General features: G+C 36.2%; 1 protein-coding gene across 2 annotated transcripts in view; it reads left to right on the top strand.

Moving 5' to 3' along the window:
- Positions 1–14,217, top strand: part of LOC139124124 (uncharacterized) — a 276,954-nt gene that overhangs the window by 92,519 nt on the left and 170,218 nt on the right. For both annotated transcript variants that reach the window (XM_070690267.1, XM_070690268.1), the window contains exon 6: positions 9,996–10,082. The gene's annotated coding sequence lies outside the window, so the exon portion shown is untranslated. The remainder of the gene's footprint in view (positions 1–9,995; positions 10,083–14,217) is intronic.

Below are 14,217 nucleotides of genomic sequence, written 5' to 3'. Positions count from 1 at the left end.
TTAAAGTTATTCATGTACGGAATAAGACAGAAACGTTGCCACAAAAATTGATCTGTACTTTATCTTAATGTATATATGCCAAAACATTTTATCCAAGTATGTTATTACTTAATTAAAACTTCATCAGTCAATTATGTATGATTTGCAAAGGTTCAAGTGAAGTAAATGTTTATTGGTATAATTCAATTAAAATTGTACACAGTCTACTATGTAACGTCCACTCATTTGGTTTGAGTACATGTCATCGCGCATCTACATGAACTTTCTCAAGTCAAATTGGAACACAGCATAGGAAAAAGGTAGGTCTTTGTATTAAAGGGGAGTTCACCAAAGAAGATTTTTAATATTTGTTTTGGGTCACTTATTCCAGAAATGCCATTTTTGCCATTTATAACTTGATAATTTTTACAAAAATGGATAAAAATAGTGGCAAAAGTTGCTCAATATATTTTGAATCATGGGAAAAATGGACCAAGCTTGGGGCTTTCATCACATGATATGGCAGGGTACATCTTCTGATTAGTATGGCATTATCCACTCTCACATTCATGCAAGCTTGTATTTGCATAACATATACAACAGTTATGCATATACACAAAGCTTGGTGTGAACGTGAATGACAATGCCATACCCATTGGAAGATGGTCCCTGCCATATGACCTGATGAAAGCACAAATCTTGGCACCTTTTCCCGCGATGAAGCCCTATAATGCAACTTCTGCCACAGATTTTATCTCATTTGTTAAAAATGGTGCGAGTTATAAATGGCAAAAATGGCTTTTTCTGGAATAATTGACCTTAAAGCTAGAACATATGTAAATATCACCCTTGGCAAACTTCCCCTTTAAGCCGAGCTCAAGTTGCAGAGACTATTCACTTAGGAATCTTTAGGTAGAATTTTACTTACCATTTAGTGCCTTGATAAAGGGACCACCTCTACACTTGGTATAGTTTCAATCATTAGGATCTTGCTGCCTTAAAAAACATCAATGATTGTCTTGAACAAGACATGTGTTTTCACAATATAATTTGGAAAGGACTTCATCAGTCATTAGGAGTGCACACAGAGGTTATGGGTGATATCCAGCTCGTAGTTGTTTACTTTTGTGAAACAAAACTCTGTTGAGAAAAAAAGGTGAAATACAATATATAAACACATTATGATTAGAAGTAGTGCTATTTGATGTTTATATTCTGCTCCCCACAGAATCCTTTAAAGTACATTGATTGTTTGAAAATGTCCTTCACATGTGTAATCACTATTGTTACTAAATGAAATCTGTCCAGTTATACATTAGTATACTGACAAAATTTGCAAGCTCTAAAATGAAATATTAGGTCTACAAAAATGATATTAAGCTATCATCTATCTGTGCTCTCGCTGTCGCTCATAACGTTCATAAATTAAGAACAAAAATGAAAATTTACGGGAAACAGTAAATGCATGATCGGCCATTGACAAACAATTTTGTTATTTTTGTAGCCTGATTTTCTGTTAAGATTATGAATTCTCGGGAAATACTCTGTCATATCTCGTCTTTCAAAAACTACTCTGCCCCTATCATCGGCCTTTGATCAACACACGGTGATAGCACAGCCCCTCTACTGTGGTGATAGCCAGCTTTGGAATTTGACTTGTGCTTACATGAGCAGTGAAGTCACCCAAAGTGGATAATTATCAAATTTCAAAGCAATTGGACTTGCGGTTTCAGAGGAGAAGGCAATTGTTGACAGACGACAAATGGACAGATGACAACCGAAAATTTAATAGCCTATTTGATAAGCTCTGAGTCCTTGACAGCAGAGCAAAAACAATAAGAGAAAATTGCCAAAAAATACAGATATATAAATTTCACCACGAATTTTAATAAATCTGACAGAGGTCAACCCAAGTAACATGCATATAAATTTTCAAAACAAAATGATATTTTGACCAAAAACGCTAAAAATTGCCCCCAAATTACAACCATAAAAAATTAGCCACAATTCGACTGAGTTTTGCCAATGCAGATTATAATAACACAGATATATAAATGATTTAGCTACACTAGCCCTGCGTACAAGTCTGTGTGTTCTCGGCGTTATACGGCCTTCACCACAGCCTTGCATCGGTCTATGGAGATAACAAGGGTCTCTGCGGCCCAGATCGGGACCGTAACAAAAAAATGGTCTTTTTTGCCGAAATTCTGCTCTATCTGGGCAAAATCTTTTCCCTGCCTACCTTTACCTCCTAACCGACCCAAGAAAAGATGCGATTAACTTCTCCTAACGTCCAAAACTGCTCGTTTTCTGAAACATAACGTACTCGACTGTCGACAATTTGTTTACCCATGGAGATCGCCATTTTGAATCTCACTGCAAGACCCCTGTTATTTCCATAGACCACTGCAGGGCTGTGCTGGAGGCCGTACAACGCCGGGAACACACAGACCTTTACGCAGGGCTATAGCAACGCTTACCCTGAGTAATGTAGATGGCATCAAAGGTGGTTTTTGTCATCATTCTGCTACCATAATTTACATCGCAACATTTGAATTCTTGTCAACCATTGGCCTCACCTCACACAATCATCGGGACATACTTGTAGTGAAGGTCTCGAATCGCCAGTCTTCCAGGACATGCAAAGTAATCCGCTAAGGGTTGGACCATTTGATATCCTGGGGGGGGGGCTCGGAAGATTGGTGGAGAGCCATTATTTTTCTTCCCACCTGCTTCACCATGAATTATTTTTTTTAAAGGGCATATACTGGCAACTTTTTTTTCACTTTCCTTCTTCGAGATATATTTTTTGTTACCAAATTTCAATGTTTGTTTGCTAGGTTTTTCACACCCAGTAACAAGATGCTAATCTATCGCACACAGACTGTATTCAAGAAACTAAATAAAGATATGTAAATACATGTACATTTTTGATTCACTTTACAAAAATATCAGTTTATAGATCTTATTTATACCATGGGTAACACACTGAAAATACAAATCAAACAACCTGATTACTGAGTTCTACATTAAGGGAGCCGTCATTATTTACGGCCTAGGGGGGGGGGGTTCGGAGGAATTGCTTTAGAAACTCCAAATTTCGAGTAACCCCCCCTGCCAACCATGACGCGTTTGAGTTACCCCCCCCCCCTCTCTGCTACAGAAATTTGAGGGACCCCCCCCCAAAAAAAAATAAAAAATTGGAAAGTTAAATATAAATACAGTAAAATGATTGCTGCTGTGATAGACCCTTACAGACCTTGATTAAACCCTGTGGTACAGGTCTGCAGTGTCGGAAGAGGTTCCATTGCCGTGACAGGGGGTGATGTACAGGTCTATATCCAGTGGTCTGATGACATGCAGTGTTGTCTGTAGGATTTTTTACAAGAGGGGGAAAAATGTGGTGCAAAAGCACCACAAGGGACTGCACAAGGGGGAGGTCAGAGGGGGGTGTCCCCCTCGTGCCGTTGGAGCTTTTGAAAAATTGAGATTAAAATAGTGTTATTTGGTGTCACTTGGGGAGTATTTTTTCAGATTTTTTCAGTATTCCATAACTTATATTCAAGTTCACTGATTTCAATGAAGATTACATTTTTTTTTAAATCAAAAATAGCAACAGACATACATATTTATTCACATTAATTATTTATTATTATTTTCCTGCAATAAAAGATGGGTTTGTTATCAAGGCATTCCACTGGTTTTAAACTTTATAGAATCAGAATTAGCTTGCTTTACACATTTTCCCCTATCGGTAACCTATACAATGTAGAATATAGAAAGCAGATGTTTCTCAAGAATGATCAGGCAAGTATATCAATATCAGGAAATACTGAAAAATGTACTCAGTACTTGCCTCTAACATAAGGCTTGCCACTTCGAATAGCTGATCATTCTTGTCTGAAGATCACAATAAGGTGAAACACATAGTGTAATGAGATTTTAGTTTCTACTTGAAACCACATGTATTATGATATATATATATATATATATATATATATATATATGTACCAAAACTTGTTTGTATCTTCTCAGAGGGGTAAAGTGCTCGATGCAGGAATGCAGAGCAATATTACAATATTAGGTGTAATCAAGAACGCCACTGGCAGAAAAGCAGACAGAATGAAAAAGGACTTATCAAAGACGTTCAATGACCTCGGCCTGAAAGTAACCATCGATGTAAACAGAAGTATCGTGAACTTCCTTGACATAACTCTAAACTTGAGCAACGGCCAACACTACCCATACAGAAAACCTAACGACAACACGATATATGTCAATAAGAAATCCAACCATCCTCCCTCCATAATTAAACACATCCCCGATACAGTTGGAAAGCGCATCTCCGCCATATCCAGCGATGAGATTCTGTTCAACAAGGCATGCAGTGATATTTACAGTGAAGCACTTAAGGCCAGTGGGTACGATGACCAGCTAAATTACACACGTGTTGACAAGCCGGTAAAGAAAACAAGGAGCAGACAGCGTAGAATTACATGGTACAACCCACCCTACAGTAAGAGTGTGAAAACCAACGTCGGAAAGGAATTATTCCGTCTCCTTGAGAAACATTTCCCAAAGGATTGTAAATTACATAAAGTTCTTAACAGAAATACACTTAAATTAAGCTACAGCTGCATGCACAACATGGGCAGCATTATAAAATCACACAGCAAACGGGTCATTCAGCGAAATGATAGAAAACCCACTGATGTATGTAAGTGCCGCATCAAGACCAATTGCCCACTCCAGGGGCATGCCAGTCTAAATCCATAATCTATAAAGCTACTGTTACAAGCGATGCCAATGAGGCGAAACATTACATCGGTCTAACTGACAACACATTTATAACACGCTATGCAAATCATGTCCAATCTTTTCGAAGTAAGGCATATGCCAACAGCACAGAATTGTCAAAATATGTCTGTCACTTGAAATCTCATGGTCAATCCTATCAAAAGCAAGTAGTTACTCAAATGTGTCAAAGAAATGCAACCTTTGCCTTACAGAGAAGCTATTCATAATCAATGCAGATAAATCTAGCCTTTTAAACAAGCGTTCCGAGTTGGTCTCAAAGTGCCGACACGAAAACAAATTTTACTTGTCAAATTTCAATCCAACCCACAACACCAAAGTGTTTGACCCAACCTGACACTTATATGTAAGCACCTGAAGCAAATTTCACACAATAAAATCTACCTATCTGACGATCGCATGTATGCGTGAAACTCGAGTAATAGGTACCAAACATACTTGATGTGATCTCATATTTATTGTATATATATATATATATATATATATATATATATATATATATATATATGTGTGTGTGTGTGTGTGTGTGTGTGTGTGTGTGTGTGTATATATATATATATATATATATATATATATATATATATATATATATATATATGTGTTTGTGTGTGTGTACATATACCGGGTATGAACATACATATCTCAAGCATATATATTGCTGTTCTTTACTATTATTGTTCTATTAATTCATAACTTCACTAAATGCTTCAGTACATATCAACAAAATTGAGTAGCCCCCCTTCTTGTTCTCCACTTTTTGAGCAACCCCCCCCTTGTAGCTTTCAATTTTTTGAGTGACCCCCCTCAGATTCCTCCGACCCCCAGGCCATAAATAATGACGGCTCCCTAAGCATTGAACAAACTTACAGTGAAAACTTTTCTGAGAACATCACTGGTGTCATCAGAAGAGATGATGGTATCCTACATATATTTGTAAAATCATGTACATTTATGGCATTTACTTGTGCTTGAAAAAAATATGTCATTGTCTGACAAGTGTCCTGGTTTGAGTGATTTTAGCAAGTTGAACAGTCCACTTGACTGACTGAGTCCACTTGACCCAGTTCATGGCAGGCTGTCTCTCTTCTTGTGGTATTTGGACAAAATACATACATTCAGATTTACACATTTCTGGCAAACACTGGTGAGCAATTTCAGTTCTTGTTTTCAGTTGCTGAAAGCTACAGTGATAGTAGCTGTAACTTTTGACAATTTTTCAGAGTTTTTGTTTGTGTATTTATTTCAGTACCTCGTTTAATAAATTCTAAGTTTTTGTTCCTCAAGCTTGAAATGGTTTATGCTTTATAAAACTCCAGAGCTACTGCTTGATTTTTATTGATGCTGCAGTGTGCATCGAAAAATTGCCAAGAAATTTATTTTCCGAGTCGCAATGGTCCATAATTGTTTTTCCATCACCCACTTAAAGCCACATTTTTTTTTCGAGCAACTCCATCTGGCATCTTTTTTTCCCCCAAATCTTCCAAGCTCCCCCCCCCCAGGATATCAAATGGTCCACCCCTAAAATGGAACTTCACAGACTCAACTCATTTCTGACGTCTGAATCGTTCTCACAAAACACCAAAGTCATGATTTCTTGATTACAGAGTCATGATTACAGAGCTGTACCATGAGCTTAGAGTAGGTACAAACCTAACGTATTTCGTGCGTCCATCCTTGAAATATTTCGTTAATGTTACTCAAGATGCTTTTAAAGTCTACCAGAAACTAATACTTCGTTAAGCTTAAGGGAATCGAATTTAAGCAAACTTTAGTTTTGCAGCGAGGCATTCTTGTAAACCCGGAAGTAAGTAAGCCTATAAGCTTGCTATAACGTAGAGTGGCCGTGAATTTAGCAAAGGCTCTATCTCGACTGAATATTTTTCTCACTACTGAAACTCAATGTGTTTGTGTCATGCGGTTGACAATTAACCACATAGTTTTTAAACTCTGAAGTAACTGCTTTCAAGTCACTATGTTGAAAACGAAAACAAAATATATGAAGATCTTATTGGTCCAGTGCTCGTGATTATGTGTCGTAAATTTAAAAATGAATGTTTACAAACAAACATGACATTTTTTTTACCGCTCAAAATTATCAATGTTATGTGATTTAATTTTGGTCAAACCCCCCAGATACAAGATGAACAAATATGTCAAAGAAAGCACAGTTGAGCAACTGCATACATTCGCTTCTTTAATTAGCTCCGCCGTCTTTGGTAAAAAAAAATCTTCTCTAAAGCCCCATGTCTGATTGCTTTGAAATTCGATATGCAGTTCACTTGGTGTGACCTCAGTTAGGTTTGTTCTAATCAAGGTGAAATTTGTATATCTGTATTTTAAGGCAATTTTTGTCATTTTTGTTCTAATAATCTTAAAAAATCTTCAAAACCTGCAAGTCACATAGCTTTGATATTTGATAGATATAGGTCTATAAGGAGCTTTTTCAGATTTGTTCACATTGTGCAGAAATACATAAATTTCTATTTTCAAGATAATTTTTTTCAATTGTGGTCAAACAATTGTTTTCGCCAAACTGCTTGCCTTATAGCTTAGATACTTGGTATGCAGGTTCATAGGGATAATAAATGTGTGATGCTTTCAAATAATGATGACATCTACAATTTTGTTATTTTGGGCAATTTTTACAATTTTTTGGTAAAAAAAAGTGTTTCTCAAAAATATGATTCTGATAGCTACGATATTTTGTATGCAGGTCACTTCAGATAAGATGTGATTTATTTTATAAAACTGCCCTTTAGAAAAAAAAAAAAAAAAACCTAAGTCACAAATACGCATTTATTAAACATATTACTCTCATGTAAACAGTGCATGACCTGGAATCTGCTCTCAGACTTACCTGTTTCAAACATGAATGCTAAAAAACATGTTTGGTATATGTATACACAGCACAAAAAGAATTGTCCTTGGGCATAAACACTTTAGCTGCTATTTGTAACCTTTTGTGCATATTGATTTCCAACTATCATGAACTGTTTATGAATCTGGCATGCTATAAACTAGTTTTCACTTTGTCATTTGGTAAGGGTACCGTCAAGCCACACATAAAATTTGACGGTGGAAACATACTACACAAGGTCACTGACCTTGCATGTATACAGTATTTGTATTGAATTCTGAGTAACACTAAGAATTTCGCCAAAGCATCATGAGCAAAACATGCAACACTATTGCAACATTGTTGAATATGATAGCAGATTGTGTCAATGAGTTCATTGTCCTGTCCTTGAAATCTCTGTCAAGGTGTCCTACAATAATTGTTTGTGTGCGCTACAATGAAACACAGGCTAGTTAGGTGCTAACGCAGGGCCAACGCATGCGTTACAGTGTGTAAGCGCAGCACTGGCGTCGGGCTAGCACAGATGGAAAGCTATTCCTGATCTGTACTGTATGTATGCACTAGATTCTTGTAGAGTAATGAGAACGGTATCTGATTTATAGTGCAAGTGTACAATGCTATCTCGGATGCGCTTTTGCAAGTTCTGGAAAGTCTGTGCACTACACACGTACGTACAGAGCGTGCGCAAGACATGTTCTGGCACTCGTCCAATTGGCCCTTTGAAACCGTTTAACAATGAAAGCGCAGATACAGATGCAGGGGATGGAGGGCCTGGAAACCGTATACATTATGGAACAGGCGTTCCATACGGCTTTTTTGCGCAATCAAAATTCTAGTGTTTCAATAGTAGATGTACAATAATGGTTAATAATCTCTAAATATAAGGCAACTTCGGCATAACAAAAATTAAATATGTCAGATATATCTATCATTTTATGAATGTCATGTGTAGGCATTTCCAATATCCAGGTTGTGTGATCTATGTCCACCATGATATATTTTAGAATTCTATGGTTAGTCATATTGTTTACATCACTTTGTTTATATAAAGACCTATCAGATTTCTTAATTTTATCTTGAATGTCATTAATTTACCAAAAGTTTTAATGTCCTATTCTCCACTGGCTAATTTGTTGCTAACTAGTTCCTACCGATGAAGTCTAATGGGGAATCTGGGCAGACAGAGGACTGGCTTCCATGCACTCTTCGCCTACTTGTTCAAAGTGATTATCCAGGCAAGCCTGGACTTATTTCATTCAAATTTAGTAAAAATTAGTAAAAAAGATATGCTAATTAACAACGCAAAACACTTTTTGAGCTCGAGATAAGGCAAATCATGGATACAAATAGGCCAGATAAAATAAAAGAATTAGATAAGCGTATGGCAGATTTATGGCGAGAGTGGATGTAATCATTGATTTAGACAGAGAAAATCATCAGCATTTTAAAAAGGAAGGTAAGGATAAGTAAGTTACTTGTGATTAAATGTAACCCCAAAGTTTGAAGAAATGTAAGTCCAACGTGGTCCATACTAGTTAATAATTTTGTACAATTTTGAGAGTTACAATACATTATTTTCTTCATTCAATATCTTGAAAATTAGCCTTGCTGCATCCAATACTTATCAATGACCATAGTAAGTATGTCAATGTCTTGCATGTTTAAAACAGAAATTTGCAATTATGCGGGCTGTAGGACTTTATCCTTCAAAACTAGTGTGAAAATTCTGGTCAAAACTTGTTGGTAAAATTATTAATGCCTTAGTGTAGTGGTTTTGCTGTATTCTTATACTCTCATTCGCTTTTTCTCATTTTGACCTTATTGTCGAGTAATATTGCCTTGTTTGGTTTGTCTGCTTCTATTGAGCATATTTCCATTATGACTGAAGGAATAGATAGAGTTTTGTTTTAAATTAAAATGTATAGATAATTACATGTTTTTTAGATAAGTGTGCAAGTTTCAATTATATTTGATTTGTAGGTGCACGTCAGTGGAGAATTTTTGTTGTGTAAAGAGCAGCTTTGACCTGTATACCGGTATGTCTCTAAGGAGCTTTGAAAGTATTCAACAGTTTGTAAATTATAACCAATATAGTGTTGTCTGTTATTGACATTAATATATCTATCTCACATTCTTGTCTCTTTAAATAATAGCACAACTAAATCTAGAGCATGACATCAACATCGTTAAATAGGTAGATGTAACGCCGTGGTCTTTTCTTCTGTATACAGTTCTACAATATGATGAAGGTAGACCACGAGACTCCAAAACAGCATAAGCTTTACATACCTATTCATTTGTAAAGCTGATTACAATTTGTCATTGACTCCTGTTTTTGTTGCAGTTGCACCAACTCTGTCACCTCCACATAGACATTCAACTGGCTTTATTAAAGATGTATCTTCTCATCAATCATTCTCTCCTCAGCAAGGTAGGAATATTTATCTTGATCACCACATTATTTGAATATAATGTTGGTAACAATTATGAGTTCTTGATGAAGTACTGATCTAATGTAAGGGAGTACTGTACCTTTTAAAATAGCTTGTTGATAGTTCAAAACTCCGATCATGAATAATATAAAGAACATTAAATGAACATAGTTCGAAGAAAACATAATTATAATTGATTTGCAACTGAACTGATTGCTGTCATCATCAAACACCTTAGAGGCACGTACAATCTGTGAGTTTATTTTCATATTTAATAAATGACATTACTTAAAAATGTGGCTGTGCAAACACTTTTGCTATACACTTAACATCTTTTTTCAGACTTTCAGCCTGCAATGATTGTGTTAATGAATATGAAAGTGAGGACAGGGACAATAAATTTACTTAATACATTTTCGATGTTCTTTTGATGATACCTGAATATCAAGTGGTCTGGTTGAGAAATATTCCTCTACTTGCTATTTGTAAGGTTTTTGTCAATAATCATTTGTAGAATTAATATGGAAAATAAGCTATGAAAATTTGTTGCAGTGTTGAAGTGATTCATTCGTGTTACTTTATGTAATGTAACACGTCTGAAGGCAAATAATGACGTTGTTATTTTTAGCTACTATAGACTATAGTCTATAGAAGCTATTGGGATGGGTATCCGTCTGACGTCCAGCATCAGTCTGTATGTATGTATGTATATATGTATGTATGTATGTATGTATGTATGTATGTATGTATGTATGTATGTATGTATGTATGTATGTATGTATGTATGTATGTGTGTGTGTGGGGGGGGGTGTGGTTAGGTGTGTGTGTGGTGTGTGTGTGTGTGTGTGTGTGTGTGTATGTGTATGTCTGTATGTCTGTATGTCTGTCTGTCTGTTTGCATGCACGCATGTATGTATGTCCGTTTGTAAGGCGTTTGTCCAATCAAATATCTTGAAAACCGCTGCTTATTTGTTGTGTAGATGAAAATATGATTATGAGAAACTATTTTTTTATGTGTTTGATATTGTTGAAAATATGCAAATAAGCTCAAAAAGGCGTTTTTGGTAAAACATTTTCTTGTTCATAACAGCTGGTCAAGAGGTTTGTTATTTGGTATACAGGTCCCTAGGGATAACCCAACTTAGATTTGTTCAAATTGTGATGAAATATGCAAATCAGTATTTTAAAGGAATTTTTTTTTTTGTCATTTAAGGTCAAAGCCTTTTTACATAAAACCGCTCATCTGACAGATTCGATATTTGGTATAGAGGTTTCTACAGATAAACCAAATATGATATATTGAATATATGATGAAATCTGCAATTTTGTATTTTTTGTGCTAATTTTGCCATTTTTGGTCAAAATATGTGTTTTTAAAAAAACTACTTGTCTGATGCCTGTATACAGGTTCCAAGTGGGTATCTTAGTGTGATATATTGGAATGTGATGAAATCTTTAATTTTAGCTCACAATTGGTATACCAATATAAGGTTATTGTATAAGCTGAAGTCGATGGCGTCAGTATGTTTTTGTGCATGTATGAACGTATGTATGTATGTATGTAATTAAGTATGTACGTACGTACAGTATGTCTGTTAACATCAAAAACACGCAAACCGCTGCACATTTTAGTTTGGTATTTAGTGTGTTAATGCATCCTGGGCAATAGATGGGATTTTGTTCAAATGAAGTCTGCATCGACAAAATTATGCAAATGAGCTTACAAAATGTGAAAATAGTAAAGATGTAATAACTCAAGAACTTGCTTTGAAAATTTTTGTGCAAGTAACTTAGGTGAACCTTATACAGTTTTACGAATATTGTGCAGATATCCTAAATTTTGTATTTTTGCTGAATTGTTTGGTTATTTTTTCTCTTTTTTACTAAAAATTCTTCTTCTCTGAAACCGCAAGCCCAATCGCTCTCAAATTTGAGTTGGATGTTTGCTAGGGTGTTACTCTTCCAATTTGTTGACATTATAACAAAATTAGGAAAATTACTATTTTGGGGCAATTATGCCTTATAGAAGCTACAAATTGATACAAAATATGACAAAATTATGTTCACAGCATTCGAAACTCTCTCACAACATATCCCGGGTTGGTGTAGGTCATTTAAGGTCACAAACTGGGAAAATTACCTAAAATGTACAAATTTGGGGGTTTTAAAACACTTTTGGCAGAAGATTAATCTAATAACATCCCTTGTGCCTTTGATACCAATCAGACAAGTAATTTTTGAAACCAAGTTTTCTTGACCAAAATGACAAAATTGTCTTTAAAATACAAGTTTTTATATTTCAGGACAATTTCCAACATATCTAACTATTGTTATCTTGTACGTCTGTGTGGCAATATAAAAGCTGTCTGTCCAGGGGCTTTAAAAAGAAAATACTGTTAAAGATATTTTGACCAAAATGACAAAATTACCCCAAAATAGTATCACGAACACGAACTACACGAACATCTTGATGAGCATCTAGATTTCTTGCATTTACAGCTTACAAAGTTGATGACAGTATCTGGTGCAGGGGGAGTGTCATCCACTGGATTAATAACTCTGAGTCTTGCACTATCCATCCATGTCCGTGTGTGCTAGGTGCATACATTTTGGCTTCCAAACATCGACTGTAGATTGCTGTTTGGTAGTTTGTACACAGGGTACCAAGACATCGGGTTGTTTTTTGTTGTTGTTGTGTGTATTGTTGCTTATGTTTATTTGTCGCGTTGTTGTTGTTTTGTAGTTTTTGACCAATAAAATTCAACGAGCATAACTGTTGTGTTGTTGTTAATGTTTTAAACGTAACGTAGATGTCATAAGAAACGCTACAAAGACACTATCATTACTTGGCCCAATTCCACTGTCTGCTAACGTACACTCTCCTCATACACTTACACAAGGGGTGCAACTTCAGCACCCGTCCAGCTCATGCATTCCAATTTCTGAGCCCTAAAATAACACTCTATTCACGAGTGATCGAGTTAAAAGTAGCATGACGAGACCTCAAATAGACATAACAAAGCTAATGGGTGTACTTTACCTCACATCTCGAAAATCGCTGGAAAACCGCGATTTTCACGTCGTTGTATAATGATTTTACTCGCTTTGAAGGACAGGCACGCTCCAGAGGTTCCCATGTTAATGAGCATTTGAAATTAGCCAATCGCGTGGTCTGTAAAGCCAACCATGGCCAGCTATGACGTATTCAAATTAGAAAGTCTTGACAAGGCTCGTCCCAAAAACCATTCGTGTTAGTATGCATTTCTTCAATACTATATCCCCGTTCAACTTCATTCATCGTTTCAGTGTAGAAGCATGGCATTCAAAGGGTAACCGAGGCATATCATGTCGTTTTCCCTACAAAACGTCGATCGAAGTTAGCACTTCAGTGAACGATATACATCCTCTCTGCAAACGGCGAACGAGCCATCCTGCCGGGAAAATACAGCGTGGACGTCCTGTCATATCCCCCGTTTCAGTCTATGAAGTTTAGACATAGATCCTCGGGTCTATGGTTTAGACTTTAGTCTTCCCTTAAAAAAGGCTATCAGCACAAGCGTTCAAGGTAACAGATTCACTCCTTTTTCCTGTGCTGTAGGCGTGTAATGGCCATTAATCATATTCGGGCGTTTGTTCATGTGTAGCGATGAAACTCACTTTGGATGATTGTCGTTGGTATTGCATGTATCAACTTCCGGTATTCTTACTAACAATACATGTATTTAATAGGCGTGATTCAGGCTAATTTCTCGACTGTCGCTTCCTCTGTATGTAAGTATTACGTTCATTCAAGAAATCTATTGTTTTGAGTTAATAAAAGGCTTCGCAGTTTCTTGTATGAACATCGTCGGCCAAATGTCACGTTTTGAAGGTTATCGCGACCTCTTCATTTATTGCTTTTGGTCTCACAAGAGCATATAATGATGTAGTAATAATGGACTTTCAGGTTGAAACCATTACAACAGACAAACTGCTCAATTAGATCCCCAATCACAAAAAGATTGGTTCAATAACCGAGTTAAGGATGTTACAATTCTCTCTGCGCCCTCTCCACTCGCCGTAGAGTTCGTGAAGTACTCATGCTAGCACACACGCTATCATACATCTCACACAAACTACATATAGAAGCGAAGC

This window comes from Ptychodera flava (genome assembly GCF_041260155.1).
Source record: "Ptychodera flava strain L36383 chromosome 23 unlocalized genomic scaffold, AS_Pfla_20210202 Scaffold_23__1_contigs__length_28996876_pilon, whole genome shotgun sequence".
NCBI classification, from domain to species: domain Eukaryota; kingdom Metazoa; phylum Hemichordata; class Enteropneusta; family Ptychoderidae; genus Ptychodera; species Ptychodera flava.
The sequence above is the reverse complement of the archived record's forward strand: the minus strand, read 5'-3'. Positions and strand labels throughout refer to the sequence as shown.